This window comes from Xenopus laevis, chromosome 6L, assembly GCF_017654675.1.
Source record: "Xenopus laevis strain J_2021 chromosome 6L, Xenopus_laevis_v10.1, whole genome shotgun sequence".
Taxonomy (NCBI): domain Eukaryota; kingdom Metazoa; phylum Chordata; class Amphibia; order Anura; family Pipidae; genus Xenopus; species Xenopus laevis.
This window is the reverse complement of record NC_054381.1, coordinates 75,777,312-75,799,096: the sequence shown is the minus strand read 5'-3', so window position 1 is coordinate 75,799,096 and position 21,785 is coordinate 75,777,312.

The following is a 21,785-nucleotide window of genomic DNA, read 5'->3' as shown; positions in this document are numbered from 1 at the left end:
TTTAATGCCAACAAACTGTTTGGAATTTTTCCCGTCTTTCTCTAACTGCTTCCCTTGTCCAGGGTCCAATCATCTGATTATGACTTATACTGAGATGCATATGGATTCCTTCACCACTAATAGACAGTCTCTCTGACTCATAGCATCTTCGAGGCTAGCATAATATGTTTTATTTTGATATTCCGTTTCTCCTCCTGTACCAAACTGTGAGACCACTTTTGGCGGAATTACATTAGACACTCGTCATCAAAATAACTGACTAGATGGAGCTTTTGTGCAGCACTTCTTAAGGCCCTACAGGGTATCACACCAGTTAGGGGGAAATACTGGTTTACATTCCCTAGTTGTTAAAGTTGTACTCTGTTTAGGGACTGATGTATCCTCGGGTTGGGGGAATAGAGGGGGACATAGAGAGGGCCAAGACAGACAACTTGACTCAGGGTGATAGCCCCCCACACAGACAAGCCTTAGCAGCAGCGCAAAGATCTATAGACCTCCTAGTTACCGAAAAATACGCCCAGTTCGAAGTGAATAGGCGTGCTGCCTGGTATGATAGAGGGGATAAGAGTGGCAAATTGCTGGCGCTATTAGCGAGGAACCCCACGCAGCTGACAGTCATACCTAGATTGATTGCACCCTCCGGGGAGGAGCTCTTAGACACTAAAGCAATAGCGAATGCCTTTGGGATTTTTTTATAGAGATCTATATCAATCAGGTTGCTATGATAGGAACACAATGGAAGAATTTTTGGAGCTGACACCCTTCCCAAAACAAACTGGTGCGCAGATTGAATCCTTAGTCTCCCCTATTACGGCTGACGAGATTAAAGACGCAATAGCTAATTTCCCTAATAATAAAGCCCCCGTCCCGGATGGAATACCACTAGAGTGGTACAAGGCGAATGCTTCTCTGTTGGCCCCTATCCTGGCCTCACTTTTTAATAATTTTGCTGAGTCTGGCAGTATCCTGCTCTCCTGCTCTTTAGTGACGATAACTGTGATCTTAAAACAGGGCAGACCCAGCCATCTGTGTGACTCATATCATCCCATTTCGTTACTGAACGCAGACATAAAGATATTTGCCAAGGTCCTGGCTACCAGGCTTAAAGAGGTAATAGAACATCTGATTTGCCCAGATCAGACAGGCTTCATGCCAGGAAGAGCAACAGATATCAATATTAGGCATTTGTATACAAATATTCAAGCCCACCATGATAACAGGGGCGAGAGGGTTGAGGTCTCATTGGACACAGCCAAGGCCTTTGATACTATCCAGTGGTCTTATCTGTGGGAGGTCCTGGCCCGCTTTGGTCTGGGAGACAGATTTGTCAAGTGGATAAAAGCTCTGTATAAATCCCTGACTGGACAGGTAAAAGTCAATAACTACCTTTCAGAACCGTTTGAGCTACATAGAGGCATGAGGCAGGGCTGCCCTCTTTACCCCCTTCTGTTTGCGTTAGCGATAGAACCACTGGCCATTCAGATTCGCAAAGATCCAGGCATAGTTGGTCTCAGATTAGGTCAGCTGGAAGAGAAGGTGTCCTTGTATGCCGATGATATGCTGGTATACCTGGCAGACCCGGAGGCCTCGCTAACTAGGCTCCTGCAGGTGGTTAACCAGTTCGGTGTTTACTCTGGGCTTAGGGTAAATTGGGAGAAATCTACAATTTTCCCAATCGATCAGATACCTCCCCTGGCTCGAACCCCCTCCCAACTGCAATGGACTAGCTCCTTTAAGTACCTAGGTGTGATTATTCATACAGACCCTAAAGAATACATATCCAACAACTTAGACCCTGTCTTACAAGAATATCGCAGGAAAACTACCACCTGCGCCAACCTTCCTCTCTCCCTAGTGGGAAGGGCGAACCTTGTCAAGATGATATTCCTGCCCAAGTTCTTATATAAGTTACATAATGCCCCAACATATATACCCCAAAGCTGGTTCAAACAACTGGACAAAGTAACCAGCTCCTTTCTTTGGGAGAATCGAGCCCCCCGCATCAGCCTGGCAGCCCTCCAGTCCTCTACATCAGGGGGAGGCCTGGCGTTGCCAAACTCTTTGCTTTATTACCACGCCTCACAACTGGTTTATGCTCACTGGTGGCTGACGATGGATATGAATAATCATGCCCTTTTGGCAGAAGCAGCGTGTGCCACCTCACTTGAGGCTCTGGCAAATCATTTGTACAGAGGAGAGAACTCCGCTTTTCCCCATACTTCATCTATGACCCCAGTGATAAAATGTTTTAATCTATATATTAAGCGCATGTACCCCCGCCAAGACACCTGGTCGCCTGGTACCCCCTTATGGGAAAACTCCAAACTCCAACATTTTAAGGGGCTTCCCGATTCTGGGCTTTGGGCGTCTATGGTAATCAAATACTTAACCCAAATTGTAGAGAGAGGGCAGCTTAAACCCTTCCAGACCTTGAAAACAAAGCACCAGCTACCAACTAATATGATATTTAGGTATCTGCAACTGAGCCATGCCTTTCAGGCCCAGTTTCGGGTCCGTCCTTTAGACTTAAACCAATGCACGCTTGAAAGATACCTCCGGCAGCCAGGGCTGCAAAAAAACATTTCATGGATTTATGCTATTTTACTGAAATCCTCGGGCTCACATGTGGAAAGTAGATATCCCAGCTATGGATGAGGAGGCTTGGAAGGGTGTCATAGAGCAGATTCCAGAACTTTCCATGTCAAATAGGGACAGACTGATTCAGATAAAAATTTTCAATAGGGTGTATTTTACCCCCCAACGGCTTGCCAAGATATACCCGGGAATGCCAGACACCTGCTACAAATGTGGGGTAGAGGTTGGAACTCTCTTCCATGTGTTCTGGGAATGCCCTAGTATACAAGGTTATTGGGGGAAAGATCTAGATTTTATTCAATCTATCTTTGACTTACCGAATATTCGCTCACGGGAGCTATATCTAATGGGTCACACTGAACCACTTACTTTCCCCCAGTGCCAGAGATTATTTTATTTGCAATTACTGTATTATGCTAAGAAAGCCATTCTGTTGATTTGGAAGGATACTTGCCCCCCCTCTTTAAGTCGATGGAAACGACTGATAAACGAAATTCTCCCCCTGCAGAAGTCAGTGGGGCTCATTTATCAACACTGGGCAAATTTGCCCATGGGCAGTTACCTATAGCAACCAATCAGCGATTTGCTTTTTAAAGCCAGCTGCAAGTAGAACAATGAATGCAGCAATTTGATTGGTTGCCATGGGTTACTGCCCATGGGCAAATTTGCCCAGTGTTGATAAATGACCCCCAGTGTATTTAGCTAGAGGGTGTCCGGAAAAATTCCTAAAGATATGGGGTCCTTGGCTTGAGTTGCCTGACACTGCTACTCACTCACTCCAAGCATTGGCTTAGGCATGGCTGTATTGCTCCTCATGAAGCAAATGCATGCATATCGCTTTGTTGTAACTAATATGTAACCCTTTGACTACCCTAGGTAGATGATTGTAAGACTTTCTTTTGTTTTCTTCTGTACTTCTGTATGTCTTTTTGAAAAAAGTTAATAAAAAACAAATTTAAAAAAAAATAAATAAACAAGTTTAAAGGGGTTGTTCACCTTCCAAACACTTTTTTCAATTCAGTGGTTTTTAGATTGTTCCCCAGAAATAAAGGACATTTTTCAACTACTTTCCATTATTTATTTTTTAAGTTTTTTCCAAAATCTAAGTTTAAAGGTGAATGTTGGTTTCTCTGGTGTTTTACTCTGGCAGCTCAGTAATTCAGGCAAAGACTCGAAACTGTTACAATTTTGTTGATACATTTCTCAGCAGCATCTCTTTTGTTACTGCTACCTCTGCTACATTGTTAATTTTTTAAGTAAAATAATGCACAATGCATCATGTTTGCAGGGATCATTTAAATCTTCTCATCTTCCGATAAATACTTTTTAGGTATACTAATGCAACTACACATATAAAGGAAACTCAGTTCCCAGCTGAACTAAAATACTTGAGTAACACAAATAAGGTTGTATATGTATATTAAAAAATCATTTTAATAATTGCTCCCTGAGTTAAAACCACATCTTTACCCATAAAACCAAGAAGATCAAGCACAATAAGAGCCCTCAGGTTCCGAGATGCCCAAAGGACTCCAGTGAATGACCTATAGTGTACTATGAGCATCCTATAGATGCTAACTTAGTTAGATCAGTACCCCTGGAAACAGGAGGCCACTGATTAGATGCAGATTCAAACTTAAATTTACTTCCTGTTTTGCAAATAATTTGAAGTCCGCTGTCATGATCTGCTGGTAATCAAACTCTAATTAGTGTGTTTCCATTCGCCTGCATTACCTCAGTGAGCCACTGGAAGCATATACCACTTTCACTGACTAGTTTCTATAATGGGTCTTTTACATTCCTTTCTACACAGTGCCCTCCTCCCAACTCGTTTGATTCATCTGTTCTTGATCAAGCAATCTGGGGCCTTTATAAGCCTGTTTCCTGCATCTCCCAGTTGCTTGATCATTGTATCCCACAGACCTGATCCAGCCCTTTACGCTGTTCCTGCTTGTGCCCTTCCTGATCTGAGCCCTTGTCCTTGTTCCTGAGCCCTGCCTGTTTTCGACTGATCTCCTGGTCCTGACTTTGGCCTGTTCCCTGGTTTATCCTTTGTCTGCAACCTGCCCCTGACCTTGGCCTGCCTACCGGATTTCCCGTGCTTGCTCCCTGTCCAGAACTCGGCCTGTTTAATGGACTCTGATTACTTGCAGCCTGCCTCTGACCCCTGGTTTGGTAAAAGTAATTTTTCGTTTATTTTTAACCTGCTACATTGTTCTTTATTTTCAATAATAAATCCTCTTCATTTATAACATGTCATCTGCCTATTATCATGCTCCATTCCTGCGTTACCCTCGTTATACAGCACATAGGCTCCTACCTCCAACCACACACCTGTGGTCAGTCCTTACAGAATGATCAAGCCATTTAACCAGGAGCCTGCTGGTAACTGCTCTGCTGTGCAGTCTGAACTACAACAATCTGCAGAATGGCTTTCCTCCATTAAGAGGTATGAGGGTGAAGATAATTCCTTTAATGATCTACTTGATTTTTGCAAGAAGTTTTCTATGGTTACATTTGTCAAAGAAGCCCCTGATAATATGAAAAGCAGGTTAATCATTCTTTTACTTTTGGGAGGCAAGGCCCTGGAGTGGGCTAAGGCATGTATTGATGAAGAAGCTAATTTTTTAGAGGATCCCTGTCCCTTTTTATCTTTTCTAAAGGCAACATCCACTGGAGATTTGTGGCCAGTTGCTTCCAATTTATTTTTTTCCAAGGAATCCTCTTCTGTTGAACACACAAAGCCTTTCCAGCTCAATCCTTCCTGTTCCAAGGTATTCTCATTTTTGCTCCAAGTTACAAAGACCAAGTACCTGTCAACCTGTTACTACATTTTCCTATGAAGATTCAGAGGTAGAAGATTCTTTCCAAGTTGATTGGGGGAATATATAGGATGGGGAGGATTTGGAGAATTTCTCTATTTAAGAGGACTGTGCAGATTTTTCTGATTGGGAAGATGTGGAATCAGATGAGGATGAAATTCCTCCCGCATTTACCATTAGGTTCAAGGGTCGATCCCAGTGTCAGCCTGTCTTCCACTCTCTACCTATTCCTCAGTTTGCTACCATGACCAATCCTGTATCAGCCTCTCTGAGTCTCCGGCCTGAATCTAAATTTGTTTCTTTTTGTAATATAACTGTGCCAGCTCCCCAGCCTTTTCCAGCCTTAGTGCCTGCATCCCGACGGCTGCCTCAACCTGTGCCACTGCCTGTTCCTGTGCCGGCTCCCCAAAATCTGCCTCTATCCATTCTCATGCCTGCCATCCAGTTTTCAGCTGCAGTGCCTACAGTCCATTCAGCAGCCCCGGTGCCAGCTCTCCAGTCTGCAGTCCTGGTGTCAGCTCTCCAGTCTGCAGCTCCTGTGCCAGTGATCCCGTCTGCAGCTCCTGTGCCAGTGGTCCCATCTGCAGCTCCTGTGCCAGTGGTCCCATCTGCAGCTCCTGTGCCAGTGGTCCCGTCTCCTGTACCAGCAGCCTTGCCGCTTCCAGCCTCTGTGCCAGCAGCCTTGCCGCTTCCAGCCTCTGTGCCAGCAGCCTTGCTGCTTCCAGCCTCTGTGCCAGTAGCCTTGCTGGGTTCAGCCTGTGAGGACCTGTGTACCATGGCCTCTGGGCCCAAGGACAAATCTACTTCTAGACCTGCCGTCCCTGCTGCGGGATCTGATAATTCTGGTGCTCCAGGGTCTACCAGTCTTGTTGCTATTCATGGTGGTCTTCCTGTTTTCCTGGGCAATCCACCGCCTGTAATGGGTGCCTCTGCTGGTCCACCACCTGTAATGGGTTTGCTACCATGACCAATCCTGTATCAGCCTCTCTGAGTCTCCGGCCTGAATCTAAATTTGTTTCTTTTTGTAATATAACTGTGCCAGCTCCCCAGCCTTTTCCAGCCTTAGTGCCTGCATCCCGACGGCTGCCTCAACCTGTGCCACTGCCTGTTCCTGTGCCGGCTCCCCAAAATCTGCCTCTATCCATTCTCATGCCTGCCATCCAGTTTTCAGCTGCAGTGCCTACAGTCCATTCAGCAGCCCCGGTGCCAGCTCTCCAGTCTGCAGTCCTGGTGTCAGCTCTCCAATCTGCAGCTCCTGTGCCAGTGATCCCGTCTGCAGCTCCTGTGCCAGTGGTCCCATCTGCAGCTCCTGTGCCAGTGGTCCCATCTGCAGCTCCTGTGCCAGTGGTCCCGTCTCCTGTACCAGCAGCCTTGCCGCTTCCAGCCTCTGTGCCAGCAGCCTTGCCGCTTCCAGCCTCTGTGCCAGCAGCCTTGCTGCTTCCAGCCTCTGTGCCAGTAGCCTTGCTGGGTTCAGCCTGTGAGGACCTGTGTACCATGGCCTCTGGGCCCAAGGACAAATCTACTTCTAGACCTGCCGTCCCTGCTGCGGGATCTGATAATTCTGGTGCTCCAGGGTCTACCAGTCTTGTTGCTATTCATGGTGGTCTTCCTGTTTTCCTGGGCAATCCACCGCCTGTAATGGGTGCCTCTGCTGGTCCACCACCTGTAATGGGTGCCTCTGCTGGTCCGCCACCCTGTAATGGGTGCCTCTGCTGGTCCGCCACCTGTAATGGGTGCCTCTGCTGGTCCGCCACCTGTAATGGGAGCCTCTGCTGGTCCGCCACCTGTAATGGGAGCCTCTGCTGGTCCGCTACCTGTAATGGGTACCTCTGCTGGTCCGCCACCTGTAATGGGTGCCTCTGCTGGTCCGCCACCTGTAATGGGTGCCTCTGCTGGTCCGCCACCTGTAATGGGTGCTGATGTTGGTCCTCCGCTTGTAATGGGTGCCTTGGCTGGTTCTTCTGCTCTGCTGGCTGACTCTGGTGATCCATCCACTCTGGCTGCTGACTTTGGCGATCCACTTGCTTTGGCCGCTGACTCTGGTGACTCATCTCCTGCTCTGGCTGCTGCCTTTGGCAATGCTCCTGTCCCTGGAAACTCCTCAGTACTGGCTCCCAATCCTGGCGATTTACCTGCTTGGGCTCTGGAGTTTAGTCACAATCCTGATCCAGGTGGTCCTCCGGTTCCAGACGTGGTTCCAGGTGGTCCTCCAGTTCCAGCCATAGCTCCAGGTGGTCCTCCAATGTCTGTTCCTGTCCCTGGCGGCTCTCCAGTTCTTATTCCTGGTGGCTCTATGGTTCCTGTCCCTGGCGGCTCTCCAGTCCTTGACCCTGGTGGCTCTCCTGTTCCTGTCCCTGGTGGCTCTCCAGTACCTGACCCTGGCGACTCCTCCGTTTTGGCTTCTGATCCTGGCGACTCCTCCATTCTGGCTTCTGATCCTGGTGATTCTTCCATTCTGGCTCCTAGTTCATTTGGTTTCATTTCTAGCCAACAGCTTCAAGTCTATTTAAGTATTGTCACTCTAAACTGTGTTTTCCTATTCCTTTTTGCTTCCATGCAATTTCTCCGTTGGTCTAACAGTTCAAATGTACTTTTAAGTGATGTGACTTTAGCTGTGGACAATAATATACACCTGAAAGATTTCAATGCTTGTCTGAACCGTTTCGTTCTCACACTGCTGCAGAACTCTTCAAAAAGAAACCTTTTCATGGAACGCATGTACCCACCCGATCCTGGGATCGCCCCAAGAGGTTGATCCTCAAGGAGGGGTAATGTCAGGATCTGCTGGTAATCGAACTCTAGTCACTGTGTTTCCACTCGCCTGCATTACCTCAGTGAGCCACTGGAAGCATAAACCACTTGCAATGACTAGTTTCTATATTGGGTCTTTTACATTCCTTTCTACATAGTGCCCTCCTCCCAACTCTTTTGATTCAACTGTTCTTGATCAAGCAATCTGGGGCCTTTATAAGCCTGTTTCCTGCATCTCCCAATTGCTTGATCGTTGTATCCCACAGACCTGATCCAGCCCGTTACTCTGTTCCCTGCTTGATTCCTTTTTTGTTCCTTGCCTGATTCCTTGTCTGAGTCCTTCTGTTTTTGACTGATCTCCTGGTACTGACTTCGACCTGTTCCCTGGTTAATCCTTTGTCTGCAACCTGCCCCTGACCTCGGCCTGCCTATCAGATTTCCCTTGCTTGCAACCTGTCCAGAACTCTGCCTGCTTAATGGTCTCTGATTACTTGCCACCTGCATTTATAACATGTCATCTGCCTATTATCAAGCTCCACTCCTGCGTTACTCTCATTATACAGCACATAGGCTCCTACCTGTCAACCACACACCTGTGGTCAGTCCTTACATCCACATTTGAACATCATTCTGTTAAGATAGAAAGTTGAAAAAGTGATGACGTGAATTTGGGTTGAATGACAGGTCCTTTTGAGCAGCTGCCTTTTCCCAGACTTGAAGATGTTAGCTTTGGGAGAAGTGTCAAAAACATAGGCTTATCCACTACCTACAGTATCATACCCCACAGGTGATTCTGTAATTAGTAAAAATGCTGCATTGGTGTCGTACACATTCCAGCTTTGCACAATCCTTGGCTAACAAACCCCTGGGTTTCAACTTGCTAAGAGGGACCAATAAAAACTGTTTCAAACAGAGTAGGCTACAATTCCTTCTAACAGGGACATCAGACACTGAACCACTGAAAGGGAAAACTGGCCTCCTGGAATTATGACATATTATTTTACTCTTTCAAAACTGAGTTCTAGCAGATTGTTGGTGACATCTTCCCAACCAAGAAATTTGAAAAGGAAAGGCAGCAATGAAAGGCACCACCTCACTGCTAGTGCTGAACAAAGTCATGGCTGCAAGATACATAGTAAGTTAGGTTGAAAAAAGACTAACTGCTAGTTTATCCAGAGGAAGGCCATCTGAAGCCTCTTCAATTTGCCTCAAAGGGGGAAAAAAATCCTTCCTGACTCCAAAATGGCAATAGGACTAGTCCCTGGACCAACTGGTACTATGAGCTATGTTCCATAACCCTGTATTCTCTCACTTGCTATATTAATTCTCTCCCAGTAGACAGCACTCCAGTTTTCGTAAAACCGTCTTTATTGTGTATGGGACAGCAGCATAAAATTACAACGTTTCGAGTGGCACTCCACCCTTTGTCAAGTATAAAAAACACACATCACCACCTGACCTTAAATACAATGTATCACAGTGCCCCCTTGTGTCAAGACATATATACATAACATACTTTTAGTGATTAAAAGCTTTTCATATGTATCCAAATAACTTCCAGCTGTACTTATCTTTCAATGTATCCATCAAATACAAAATCATTGAAGAATATCGTAGTTACATCCCACTCCCAGGAAGCGGATACACATGTCCATGTAATAACCTATAAATAAATAAGATCAGTAGCACATTAAAAACTATTTCAATAAAAATGGATTCAGGTCATACTCATGGTTCAACCCATGTGGGGATAGAGTCCCCAACCTCCTGATCCACTGAGCTTCCTTGCGCAGTAATTCTTTGTCCCGATTACCCCCACGTCTCCTTCGTGGAACTGTATCTAAGACTTGGAAGCGTAACTGACTAATAGTGTGACCACTTTCATTGAAATGTTTCGCAATAGGCTGGTTTAATTTATTCCTAATAGCTGACTTGTGCTCGGTAAGTCTATCCCTTAGACAGCGAATAGTTTTTCCCACATATATTTTCCCACAGGGGCATTTAATACTGTATACAACAAATGTGGACATACAAGTAAAAAAAACCCTGATGGGAATACGGGTACCTTGTAAGGGATGATGAATCCATTCTCCTTTTAGTACATTGCTACAATGACTGCATCCACAACATGGAAAAGTTCCATTTTTAGGGGTTTTCAAATGGGTCTGTACATATTTTGTTGATGAACCTAAATCTGCCTTTACCAATTTGGTTCCTATTGTTTCTGCCTTTGAATAGGACATCACCGGTGGAGATCGGAATATCATTTTATCTGGAAAATTTCTAGTTAATAAACTCCATTCCTTCCTTACTATTTTAGAGATTTCCCCACTCAGTACATTATATTGGTTAACAAATGTTATTCTTTTCGAGATTCGCTTTGTTTGACGTTCACTGTTTGCTGATTCCCCTTCAGTCACCCTATCTATTCCATCAAGGATTTTAGATGGATAACCCCTCGTTCTGAATTTATCCTTCATTTCCTCAACTCTATCTGCTTGCTGTTGTTCATTTTGGACAATGCGTTTCACTCTCATCACTTGAGATCTAGGTAAAGATTTTTTTATATGCGAGGGATGAAAGGAATCAAATCGCAGTAACGTGTTCCTGTCAGTTTGTTTAACAAATAAATCGGTGTCTAAACGGCTATTCATGGTATTTTTGACCAATACATCCAAATAGTGTATACTGATCATATCACAATGCATAGTAAAACTAATAAAAGGGGAACATTTGTTCAATCCATCTATGAAACCAATGAGCTCAGAATGTCTACCCGTCCAAATCATGAAGATATCGTCTATGTAGCGATACCAACATTTACAGTTCTGTAGAAATTGGCAATTATTGTATACAAAGTGATTTTCAAATACATCCATAAACAGATTCGCATAGGACGGGGCGACATTCGAGCCCATGGCTGTACCCTTGGTTTGTAGGAAAAAAACATCCTGAAACAGGAAATAATTTTTACACAAAACAATTTGTAATAATGTTAACAAAAACTTCTTCTGAGCCCCATCAAGCGTTTCATCCTTATCCAGATGGTGGCCGACAGCCTCTAAACCTCCATCATGGGGGATGGAGGTGTAGAGGCTCTCAACATCAAGGGTAACCAAAATGGCATCAGATGTTAAACCATCAATCATGTTGATCTTATTAATGAAATCCCCAGTATCTCTAATAAAAGATTTTGTGTTGAAGACATACTCCCTAAGAATCCTATCAAGAAATTTTGCCAGGGGACAAAATACTGAATCAACCCCAGCTACGATCGGCCTTCCCGGGGGTTTGTCCATGTTCTTATGTATCTTAGGGAGTATGTATAAAACAGGTGTAATTGGATTGGTTTGTATCAAATAGACCGCTAATTTATTATCAATGATCTCCAGTTGTAAAGCATTTTCAACACAATCTTTAATAGCCCTCTGTATAGAGAAGAGGGGATTGGTGGTAAGTCTCTGATAGGTAGTTGTATCATCTAGCATTGTAATAATTGTATTTATATAAAACTCCTTATCCATCACTACCACCGCTCCCCCCTTGTCCGCTGGTTTAATTACCAAACTTTTATGATTTTGTAAGGACAAAAGTGCACGTCTTTCTTCTAGGGTAATATTTTCTTTAGGTAATTTTATTTCACCCTTTTTATATCTATTTTCAAGTAATGACATCTCGTGTTTCACTCCCTGAATATATGTTTCAACCACAGCATTAGATTTTGCAGGCATATATGCACTTGAATTGTATAGACCCCAATCCTGTAAGAAAAAAGTATTACAATAGTGATCTGTTTCAGTGTTAGCCACCTCCAGCCTATTGCGAAACATTTCAATGAAAGTGGTCACACTATTAGTCAGTTACGCTTCCAAGTCTTAGATACAGTTCCACGAAAGAGACGTGGGGGTAATCGGGACAAAGAATTACTGCGCAAGGAAGCTCAGTGGATCAGGAGGTTGGGGACTCTATCCCCACATGGGTTGAACCATGAGTATGACCTGAATCCATTTTTATTGAAATAGTTTTTAATGTGCTACTGATCTTATTTATTTATAGGTTATTACATGGACATGTAATAACCCCTTTTTAAAGCTATCTAATATATCAGCATGTACAACTGATTCAGGGAGAGAATTCCACATCTTCGCAGCTCTCACTGTAACAAAATCCCTTCTGATTATTTAGGTGGAACCTCTTTGTTCTAATCAGAATGGGTGACCTTGTGGAAATACAGATGAAAAACATATAACAGGATGGAAATACCCATTCCAGTTGATTAGGGTCAACAATGCCTCCAGGTCTTATCATGGGATGAACATGTAGCAGACATGACTGAAGCCTGCACCAAGGGCATAAACTCTCTTCCTACAACACTCCATAACATGGTTGGGCATTCTGTGCCATGTGGCTGCACCCCAGGTACCAGCACCCTGAAAACCTGCCACTGGAAACAAGAAAGAACATCAGTTGCAAGACAAACCATTTTGGCTATGGAACTTGGATTTTGCTAGCCCCATAGGCGGTTTAGCATGATCAGTCCTTCAGCTTTTCAAGTTTTTGTGAAAACAAGACGGAGGAAACAGGAGGGGGAAAGATGGGTCCCCTTACACATGCTGCCAGCTAGAAGTGGTCTTTAAGCATGCCGTAATCAGGCAGAGTTTTTACAAATTAATTGTACAGCTACTGTTGCTAGTAAGTGCAGTTTGTGGGATGAGTATGTAGGCAGGTGTCCTGTAATGTACCGTGGCAAAAGTAAATAGTCGACCAAAACAAAACAATTAGGTTTTGTTTATTTTCCAACGGCCATTTGAGTCAGCCACAATTAACCAAATTTCCAGGGCATTTCAGTACCATTATTGTCCAGAAGACCAACCATATCTTAGTCACAGGATGCTTTGTGGTATGACCTCTAACATAAGTGGGCCACTCCTATTCCACCCCCTCATTGGGATCTCTATGGGGCAAATTCACTAGCCTTCGTAAATTCGCCAGCGTCGGCTTCGTTCACATCGCAACACTTCGCCAGGCATAGATTCGCCAGGATAATGCTAATTCACTAAAATCCGAAGTTGTGTCCAGGGCGCCGAACTCTGGCGAAGTTGCGCTAGCGTTACTGCGCCAAGCGAAGCAAAGTTGCACTAGCATTGGCTAATTTGCAGACGGTTAGAAGTTAAAGTTTAATGAATGTATATGTTGCAGCACATACATTACACTACACAAGCCCAGGGAAACCTTAATAAAATGAAATAGAGTTCTTATAATGCCCTACACATGTGCCCAGTGTATAGTTTATGTGCCATATGGTAGGAAATGTAGGGGGGAGCCTGGGTACCCAAAAAAAATTTACAGACTTTTGCAGCCTATCATCCTGAAAAAAACAAAAATAAACGCCAGCGTTTTTTGGGACTTTTTCAACTAAAAATTGAAGAAGCCTTATACATTCCATTGCACTTTGCTTGGTCTGAGCTGGTGAAGACAAGTCTGGCAGAACAGCTAACGTTCAATAAAATGCGCATCTTAGTGAATTTGCAAATTAACACTCTTTCGCCAGAGCGAAACTATGCCTGGCATAAGAGTGCGAATTAGCGTTAGAGTCTATCTCCTTCGATAGCGAATTGTCGCTAACGTTAGTCACTTCGCCCTTCGGGCTGAAACTTTTGCCCATTGTTTGTTCTATTTGATTAGTTCCTGGGTGCGATTTTGGTCTGTGAATTATCTGGTTTTTAATCCCTGCCTTTGCCTGCCTGACCATTCTCTGAACTCTGCCTATACTGACCAGGTCTGCCTGACTATTCTGAACTCTGCCTGTACCGACCCCAGCCTGCCCAACTATTCTTGAACTCAACTGACCCCGGCCTGCCTGACCATATTTTATCGTCTACTCCTTAAAGCTGTTGTTGCCTTCCATCCTATCCTTGGTTACGAATATGCCCCTTTGCTCATTCAGAATGCTAGCTTTGCTCCTCTCAAGTTAAGACCTGGCAGGCATGTGAGTAGCTCAGGGCTCCTCTGTTAGAAAAATATGCCAATGACATCCAGAGATCAAAGGAATAAGGTAAGTTTCTTTTATTCCCGTATACGAGAGAGAAAGCTAATACAGAAGTAAGCTGCAGGTTGTCTGATTTATACAGGAATTATCAGACTTTTTATAGATGCTGTAAATGCTACAAGCTTTTTGCAGCTGGTCTGGCCCCACTTTCACTTCCTTTATTTAGGGGACAGCTAGCTGCTTACATTAGCAATTGTTTCAGACTGTCACAAGGGCTTGTTATTTATAAAAGAGCTATACATCACCAGGGACGATCCTGGCCCCTCCGCCGCCTGAGGCAGCAGCAGCAGTTGCTGCTGCCCCCCCTCCCCCGGAAATTCGCTCTCAAAAGTACCAGGAGCAGCATTTTTGCTGCCCCTGGTACCTGGTGGGGCGCTGCCGCCTGAGGCGACAGCCTCAAGTCGCCTCATTGGCGAAGCACCCCTGTACATCACACATCATGCGTCTCAAGTATTAACTCTTAATTTTCCTTACATCCTCCTGAGGCCAAAGGCGGCTGCTACAGGCGGAAGATTGAGCCGTGATTGGGAGCTTAGCACTTGTTCTGAGTTAAGGGAGCCGTATGTGACACAGTCTTATGCTTTTTGTATTGATAAACACTTATGGGCTTATTCATTAAAAATCGATTTTGTTAGGTATAAGAGGCTTTTTCTACTTCGAATAAACTGAAATCTTTTCTTATTTATTAAAAAATATAAATATAAAAAAACTCCATTGAAAACAATTGTTTAAAAAAACTCAAAAAAACATGGCTTAAATTTTTCTGCGGACAACTCCCATTTACTTTCCTATAAACTAGTTTTTAGATACTAAAGTTTTGCATTTGAGTTTTTTTGCTTAATAAATACCAAACATTAGAGTTTCTGAAAATACTATTTGTGAGTTTTTGTTTTATTCTACATGACCTTATGCTCCCTGTTGCTCCCATATGCATATCCCTTCACTTGCTCCCAATTTCCACTTGAATCAAATTCAAACTACTCACACTTACGTTCAAGACCCTTAACAGTCAAGCACCTCCCTATATTTCATCTCTGATCTCAAAATACACTCCTTCACAACCTTCATCTCACTTCTCCTCTCATCACTTCAGCTCATTCTCATCTACAATACTTCTCTGGGGCTTCTACTTTTCTCTGGAACTCTCTACCTCGAGTTGTCAGACTTTCTTCTTCTTTCCAAACATTCAAATGCTCCTTATAGACCCATCTGTTTAGGGAAGTTTATTCAATGTATCTTTATTAATCAGTCATATTATAAATCACCAATTTGTTTCTTAAATCCCTGTCTCATAACCTTTAGTTGTAAACTCTCGAGTAGGGCCCTCTAATCCTATTGTACTCTGTAAACCCTTGTTTGTTATTCACCATTTGTTCCCTGTTTGTTATAAACTAAGGCAAAGCACTGCGTAACCAGCCGGTGCTATATAGATAAATGATGATGATGATGATGATGATGACCTTAGTTGCCTATGTGGACATTCATACAAAATATTCAAAAAATATTTATTCAAAGAACTTTCATTCAACTGTAGAAACAACAATCGGGGAATTTTGCATTTACAGGTATGGGACCTGTTATCCATAATGCTTGGGACCTAGGGTTTTACGGATAATGGATCTTTCTGTTTTATCTTCATACCTTAAGTCTACTAGAAAACCATGTAAACATTTAATAAACCCAATAGGCTGGTTTAGCTTCCAATAAAGATTGATTATATCCTCGTTTTGGATCAAGTACAAGGCACTGTTTCATTATTACAGAGAAAAAATAAATAATTTTTAAAAATTTGCATTATTTAACATTGGCTGTTAACTTTGGTACATGAAAAATGGGACAATTGGGAGGTATGGAATGAGTTGATAATCTAATTTCTGAAAGAGTCTATGTAAAGCATGCTGCTGGTAAAGCTGATGAGTGTGTACATTTTGTGCTGGTGGCGAATGGGCATGTGCACACACTACAATATCTTGCTGCCTAAGATGGTGTGAGACTACCCGGTGGTCCAGTGGGCCAACAGGGATGGCCAGCGCACTCTCTATGGGGATGCCGCCGTGGTAACGTCTTCTGTGCGCTGATGCGCGCCACTTCCTCTTCGTCATGCGCCAATCTGTAAATTACGCACTTGCGCAGCTTCCAGGTTTGACCTGATTGCTGTGTCTGACGTCATCGCGGTTGGCACAAAATTCAAATATATAAAGGCACATGTCCCTTTTTTACATTGCCTGTTCCTGACTTTGCTAATCTGCTGCCTTTACTGACAATTCTTCGTATCCTGATTTTTTACCACGCTACTGTTTAGTATCAGGGCCGCTCCTACCATGAGGCAAGGTTCTCACCTTGGCTCATGGCCAGTTACCAGGGGCGGCAAAAAGCTGCCTCTAGTAATTTTAAGAGCCCTCCCAACCCAATCCGACGCTAAAAGTTGAAAGCGTGGATCGTGGGGGGGGGGGGGGTCGGCATCAGGGCTACTGCCTCAGGTGGCAGCTGCCCCTGAAACACTGTTGTTTGGTATTGACTATGGCCTGTGACCTTGACTACGCTTCTGCTTCCTGATTTGGTACTGCATTGCCTGTTTCATATTGCCCGGCCTGTTCCACGACTATGCTGCCTGTCTGGTGATATCACCGACCGCCCCCTGCTCAAAGTGCGCCAACCCTATGGTTAAAGCTTATTTCCAGTGTAAAATTACACTGGTTTCTCACAGAATGCTGTTTCTTTTAATCTTTTTTGTCCAGCAAGAGATTGTGTTATAAAAGCCAGGGCCCTTGCATGCTCTTCTAAGTGTATTATTAGTAGAAGGACACAGGAAATATCAACACCTTACCTAAGGCCTCCTCAATGCAGCTATGCCAACTATGCAGTCAAAGAACCTGAGCTTCACTGTTTTCATTGTATTTCACCCTTAGGTGGAACTGTGCTGTAAAATCTGGAACTACTATTTCCATTTCCTCCCAGATTGTTAAGGATATAAAAATCTGCACTAATTAATGGAAACAAATGTGCAAAAAATTGGATAGGGCATTTTATTTTATCCATAAATGGAAAAAAGACACTTTCTAGAAACCTTTTGGAAAATTGCTCTGCTCAGAATTTTTTGACCTGTCACAAAGATGATGCCTGTTAGTTTCTGTATATAAATGTAAAATGATTTATTTTTATAATGTCTGCATGTTATCAACAACTAACAGGCATAGGAAATATGATGAACACAAAATGAAAACCAAATGGATCTATTTTATTGCGAACATTTTATGTAAAATATAAATGCTAAAAGAAAGTTAAGAGACAAAAATTACAGTGTTTTTTTAAAGAATTTGAAATTGCCTAAAAGTAGAAGTTTATGTCCAAATAAGGACAAACTGTGGTGGAATTTTTATACTCTTCGTGTACAAGAAATATTCTAGTTCCTGCACCATTAAACAGTCAAGCTGGACTCTAATTTTGTATTAAAAGCCCTTTGTGTTCTGTCAAATAAAACATTGTTCAGAATGACTTTGACCTTTCATGATTTTTCTTTCTTTGCCAAGCTTATGAATGACACTAATGCTTATAAGTTAGAGCAGGAGCAGTCAATTCAAACTCGAAACTCAGACAAGAAGCACAGAATAGCACAGAATAGCAATGCATTCTTGTCGGAAGAAGAAATGAAGATTTCACAATTTCACAGCTAGTTAGTTAGTTAGTTAGTTTTCTTTTTAGAATAAATGAAAATAAATGAAAATTAAGTAAATGATTTAAGCAGATTTGCTAAGCTCAAGTGATTTTTCGAAGTTAAAAAAGTTCGAATTTTGAAGTAATTTTTTGAATACTTCGACCATCGAATAGGATACTATGACTTCAAATTTACTTCGACTTCGATTCAAAGTAAAAATCGTTCGAATATTCGACCAATCGATAATCAAAGTACTGTCTCTTAAAAAAAAAAGTTAGACTTCATACTTCGCCAAATTAAAGTTACCAAAGGGCAATGTTAGCCTATGGGGACCTTCCACAGCACTTTTCTAAGGTTTTTTTGATGGAATAGAAATCCTTCAATCGATCGATAAAAATCGTTCGAATCGTTAGATTCGAACTATTTAATCATTCGATCGAACGATTTCTATTTGATCAAAAAAACCACGAATACGCTAAAAATCCTTCGACTTTGATATTCGAAGTCGAAGGATTTCAATTCGAGGTTCGAATTTCGAAGTTTTTTTAACTTTGAAATTCGACCCTTAGTAAATCTGCCCCTTAGGTTAGCAATGTATCTGAATATAAAATAATAAATGGACCCTTAGCCAAATGCGGTATTATTTTTTGTTATCTTATAAAACTTCTTTCTGTTTTTGCATATATACAGTTTTTACATTTCAAATGGTAGGGGGAAATGATCACTGAAAAAACTGTTACAAGCAATGGGTCCTTAAAGGGCCACATCCAGCCTGCAGGCCTTTAGTTGACTGGGACAAAATATGTACAAGCAGTGGTGCAAAATATTGAACACAAATGTCTCTTAAGTGTCAGTAAGAGATAAGCAGCATGTTCTTAACTGTTGTATGGAACTGTATGGGAATGCATTTTAAAAACACAAGATAAATGTTCATTCTTTATGTAGTAGAAATAAATCTAAAGCAAGTTTACTTTCTGGGTAATCATTGAAGACGTTTCACTATTCATGCGAGCAGCTTCTTCAGTTCATCTTGAGCATTCAGTTGAACTGACAAAACTACTTGGATGAGTAGTGTTGAAAAGCCTTCAATGATTAGTGATCAAGTCCAGTTGCTTTAGATGTACTTCTACTAGATATACCATGACCTGGATGAATGAAAATCTTACATGTTCACTCTTCAGTTAGCAAAAACAAACAAAAACTAAGCAAAATAATACATGAAATATGTGCTGTTATATTCTATTTGGCTAGAAAAGGCTCACAACAGCTGATGGTAGAACAGAAAAAGCATGGTAGAAGAGGAGAAAAGGGTTAGACAGAAAGTGGTTTCTAGTAGAATATCTAGTGTTCTCGCATATAGTCCATACATACTGTAAAATGTACAGTGCTACAGCCCCAATTTTGACAGCTCAACCCGCAGTCCCAGGTTGTTAGTGAAATGTCCCGAGTTTCTCTTTGATAGCCTGCACTGAACAGCCAGAAAAAGATACAATACGTTTCAGAAATGTAATTAGATAAGAGGATTTTAGCAGAGAGCCCAGAATACTCGGCAGGTGCACTAAGATACATTTGTAACAATTGAAGCCAAGCAAAGATGCAATTGTAATTATTTAAGATAAGCAGGTCCCTTGGGAAAACTGTGATTTGCAGCTTAAAGGGAAATTTTATTTTCATTAGCAAAACTGAAATAACACATAAAAGCTGCCCCTAAAACCCCCAGAAATGTTTGCAAACTATACATACCCTGCCAAATTTTGTAAAATGGATTTGGCATTTAGGGGGTGTGGCCATAAAATGGACATGGTGAAAAAGTTTTCAACCCCCCTATCATTTTGTCCCTGTTTCTGTTTTTCAAATTTTGGGGGGTACAGTATGTTATCCAGGAGTGCAACCTGTCAGCCATTTTGATAAGGAGGAAGCTACAGTGTTAGAAGCAAGGTTCCTTCTGTAAGTTATTAACCCTTGTGCTGCCAGTTTGAGACATTGGAAGTCATATAACCAGATAGCTACTATCCTGCTAGTCTATTGGAGGGAGAGACATACAGCGCAAGGAGAGCTGACAGCATTGCTTCACACATCAAACTGCACCAGAGGGAGCAACGTTTATACCTTTAACAGGAGACACATCACCATCTTGTGTTGCCTTTATACCCAGAGACCGAAATCCAGTTTCACAGTTCAGCCTCCATTTAGGCTGATGTTCCATTTGCAGCCCATCCAGGCTTTTCATCCCAGGGCTACCACACCGGGCCACAATATATCCAGCTAGCAACATATTGGGGGACTTAGGTGTGCACACCGGTGGTTTGAAGGGTTCTTGCTGGGGGCTATTATTGCTGAATTGTTATAGTTCAGCTCAAGAGGTTAAGTACATAATTGTCTGGTTATTGTTCACCAATTTCCTAACCAATACTTTCTTATAGCGGCAGTTGTTTAGTAGAGTCAGGTTGTGCCTGTTGCACTGCCATCTTGTGTGCCTGGTTACTGAGGACTCAGAGTGTCACTGTGTTAGAGAAAGCAGACTAACATCTACCACTGCCAATCCTAAGGGTGCACTACATGTGAAAAAAGTTTTAAAAAGTTTAATATTTACCATCTATATTTGTGATTCTCTTGGGCTGCTATATATACAGGTATGGGACCAAGATATGAGACTTTCCAAACCAGTTGTATTTTTGTGCATAAAATAAATTAAAAACTAAAACTCCCATCCTAGGAAATGCCCCTGAATTGTAAATACACAAAATGTTCAAAAGCAGCAGTTTTGTATAGCAGCATTAGAATGATTAGAAGGTAGTATGAATATGCCCCTCCCCCATTCTTATTATTGAGAAAGATATGAACTCTCGAATGAAAGCTAGAGAACAATAATTCCCAGTTGGCAATGCAGACCTGTAATAGAGTGAAATGTTAATTGGTAATATAAGGGGCAGATTTATCAAAGGTCGAGGTGAATTTTCAAATTGAAAAAATTCAAAATTTCAAGCTATTTTTGTGTACTTCGAATAGGGAATAGTCAAAATTCGAATCAAATTTGCCAAAAACTCGAACATTCGAAAATCGAAATTTATCATGTACTGTCTCTTTAAAAATTCAACTTTGACCATTCGCCATCTAAAACCTGCCGAATTGGTGTTTTAGCCTTCGATTTGAATTCAGCCGAATACGGACCTATTCCATCAAAAACTGATCTATTCGACCCAAACGGCACAGGAGATATTTGCCCTCATTACAGACCATTATATCCATTGCACAGGCACCATTTAGTACAGGACCCCTTGTAAGGTTACCAGATTTCCAAAGTGAAGGGGAGCTGGGAGCTGCAAAATTTTGTTAGGACACCACACCGCCTTTACCAAACCTACTCAGCCACAAACAGTGTATTTACACAGTTTCTTTCATGGTGACCATTATATACTGTATTATGTGTTGGTTTTTGTGGCCCATGTGCTGTATATGTGAAAACAATGGCAGACAGTCTCAGATAAATAAGGGGAGGCGTTCAGTGCTGAACAGGCTACCTGCGCAGTTTTTACTGAAAATAATTTGAATATAATGCAAAAGAGCCATGGATATACTATAAATGATATCCTTATAAATGGTGCTTAGTAATGTCATTGGTTATCATCAAAGCTTAGTGATGTCATTTCTGTCACATGCCTCACTTAAACTTGTATAATATAATAAATAAAGTACCTCCTGCTGCAGAAGTCACCTCGGAGTTCCATGACCCGTATAAAAGCACTTGGCCTTCATTGGTGCCATTTGTTTGGTTTTTCTTCAAATTTTCCTGTAGGTTCCTCTCTTGAGCATCTATGTGTATATGTCTATGTTGACCTTAAAGGGATACTGTCATGGGAAAAAAAAAATTCAAAATGAATCAGTTAATAGTGTGCTTCCAGCAGAATTCTGC